The following is a 3,294-nucleotide window of genomic DNA, read 5'->3' as shown; positions in this document are numbered from 1 at the left end:
CACTGTTCGCCCACATTTAAGATGAAGTAGAAGCATAGGCAAAAGATGCCTTTGTCTAACATATTGGTGAATGTACAATACTTCATGCGGTCACTTGGTTCAGCATGGATTCAAGGTGAACATGGGGACGATGCGCAGTGCTATGATACACGAGTGACGAACCTGCATGGCGGGAAAGCCGATGGCATCGACCATCACTTTCTCCAGCAAACAAAATAATTAAAAATCGCTTGTTACGGCTCATGATCAAAGTTATTTCTTTCACAGCTACCAAACAAGCAGAAATATGCATGACAGCCAAATCAAATCAAATCAAATCAAGTTTATTTCATAGTTACAGTACATGGTTATGGCGTATATACATCAGGAGGCCCAAAAGTCGGAACTGCAAATAGGGCCTCCTATGGCTACATGAACAGAGTACATAAACCGGCGCATGCACAACAATCGGAGGTAAAAAAAAAGAAAAAAGAAAGGCAAATGAGCAGACAAAAAGAAAAGATGTTTGCTTATTTGGTATCCTCGAAAGAAATTTCCTCGACGGATGCGGTTCTGGTGTGGTTCAGCATGGATTGCCAGCGTTCCGAATATTTTGAAGATGATAGTAACTGTGGTAATGTCCTCTCCAAAACTTGGGACGTCCACGGGTGACAGAAAAACCCTACCGCAGGGCTCAGGAAAAAAATATAGAGCATCTTTACTTTTTACAAACACTTCTTTCGAGAGCCAATCGCTTCGACTTTCTCGTCGTTCTTCGGAGATTATACCCACAGCAAAGTTTACTAAATCTTGCGAGTACTGATGCACACACCGCTGCTCTTTGCAGAAAGTGAGCATTCTTCAATCAACCTCACTGCTTCCTTCCTTTCATGTGTACTGCCCTTCTGGAAACTCTGAAGTTAGATAAGGTTACAGCTTTTGGGGTATTCCTGAGTTAGTAATTTTTTTGTACGTACCCTCCAGTAAAAACTGAGATACATGGAGTCGTACCGCGAACTACGAGCAGCGAATATAGCTCAAAAACCAGCATCAGTGTGCACCTTGCATACGCATGCCTAAGGTTCTATTTTAGTCATATGAACTCGAACTCTTAACTCAGGCTGAAAGATTCGGGCTAAAAGTAGGCAAGATCGCTTGACTACCTCTCGAGGAAAAACCCCGCCTTTTTTTCACTTTAAATGTACCAGCTGTTGGAGCAAAACCACCATCTTTCAGATTACAGCTCCAGATGTGCAAAGATGTTTTCTGCAGTATATGAGCCTCTTTGGTGACGGCCATCAGAAAAAATGTGAACTACACTAACTAGTAAGTTGCTTAACAAATTTGCAATCGGTATCATCCTAACTACTGCTTTTACAGTGCTGGTTGGAATTACAGATTGGAAATGAGCAGCTAGTAATAGCCATATCAGTTTTTACAGCTTTGAAGATGCGATTAGCTCGGGCCTGTGACTGGTAACTCATGCGTTTCTGGCGAGCAACAAACAACTCCTCAGAGCAGGTGACTCGGCGGCATACGCATCTCTAGACCTTCTCTCTCACGTGTGTGTTGCAGCCGCGAGCAGTGACGAGCATCGCAGGACACACAGTGCACAGAAGGTCGCATGACACGAACACCAAGGAGGGACAGTGAGCTGGGAACGTCGTTCTGAGGAATGTGCACGTTTCGAAACCACGTGTTTTTTTTGTTTTTTTTTGTGGGGGGGGGGGGGGGGCGAGATGGACAAAATTTGTTGAGCAACAGCGCCAACGGTAATAACGTTTTAGATATTGCAATAGATGACACGGCTATTTACTAGTGGCACGCTAAAAATCTCTTATTGCGAGCAAGCGCCAGACTATAAAAGTTAAAAAGATAATTGTCCGAAATTAGTTTACGGTATCAATATAATTAACGTGAGTGACCTGCTTCTTAAGATCGGCCGGCACTGATATTACTAGCCCCCCCCCCTCACCACCACCCCCTAGCAACTCCCCACGTCCCACCGCCTCCCTCGATGCACCTCCCCACTCGAACCCCGCCCAAAGTCACTCTCCAAAAGTGCCACTCACCGACAACACACCTACCTCCACCCCCTACAACCTTCATACATGCAACAGCGGAATGAAGAAGCAAAGGCAAAAGAAAATTCAAATACCTGGTGGCAAAGCCAGCTAGCTCCCCTTCAGAAGTAGCGCGCTCCAGTGACCTCCCCTGAGCAACGGACTGCCCTTCCAATCACTGCATCCCTCGATTCACCTCTCTACCCCAACTCACGCTCCAGAGGCGCCACCCACGACCCATCTAGCCACCTTTACCCTCCAGGAAAGTCTGTCGATTTTGTGAAGCCTCGGCTTGTCGTAAAAGCATTCGTTAGAGTAACAGCGTCAAAGCAATGATGAAGCCTAAGTCAGACTGCATTACCAGAATTTTCATATCACATGTCGGATCCTCATGCAAACTATTTTTACTGCGCGAGCACTACGACCACCAACCTCAGAATTCGCCGGTATTTGTTTTTTCTGAAGCCTTTCTCCGGAGTCTTGACGTTGCCAGGGAAGAAGAACGTGGTTCACACAAGCCCCACCGGTGACAGCACCCGTCACAGCAGGGCAGTTGCACTTCGCTTCACTGGTGCACCAATGCGCCAGGAGTGGCACGAGGACTACCAGGGATCAGTGAATGTAAAGGAGAGAATGACGAATTCAGCACGTACGAAGACAAACTCATTAACGTTACCTCGTCGTACCCTTGATGCAGAGTCCGATTTCGTCGATCTTTTAGTGAATCTTGCTTGATTTTGAAAACCGAATCTCGAACCGAACCCCAAGTAAAAAACCGAAGTTCTAGCTCATCTAATCCGCATCTGGCTTAACCATGTCAAACTTTTTTAGTCTCTTTATTAGACAGTGAGCGCAAGGCCTTCTCGTTAATGGGGCTCGTAGCTCATAGTACCACAAGACATCTGAAAGGCCAGGAGCATGGGACAAAACACCGTTTCGTTTTCAAGCTAGCAAAAGGGCTCAAAGATGCAAAACAGCCATTGTATCGAAGGAACGAGTAGAACAATGGATGCAATGCTGGCATGATAGCGGCAATTCTTAAAAAGCAGCTGTTCGCTAGTGAATGCTCCGTGCAGCCCAATGACAGGGCTGCCCAGACAGAGTCGCACACGCCAGGGTACCACATCAGGCTCCGTCTCCATGCTGGCCGCCGGCGGACCTTCACTGGAAGAGCAGGAACAACGACGCTCCCTTAGGCAAGCGCTTCCTGAACCTCTCGATGGCTGCGACAGGCCGGCGCAACCACGATGCC

The sequence above is a fragment of the Amblyomma mixtum genome, chromosome 7 (genome assembly GCF_055824585.1).
Source record: "Amblyomma mixtum isolate Tamu chromosome 7, ASM5582458v1, whole genome shotgun sequence".
Lineage (NCBI taxonomy): Eukaryota > Metazoa > Arthropoda > Arachnida > Ixodida > Ixodidae > Amblyomma > Amblyomma mixtum.
The sequence above is the reverse complement of the archived record's forward strand: the minus strand, read 5'-3'. Positions refer to the sequence as shown.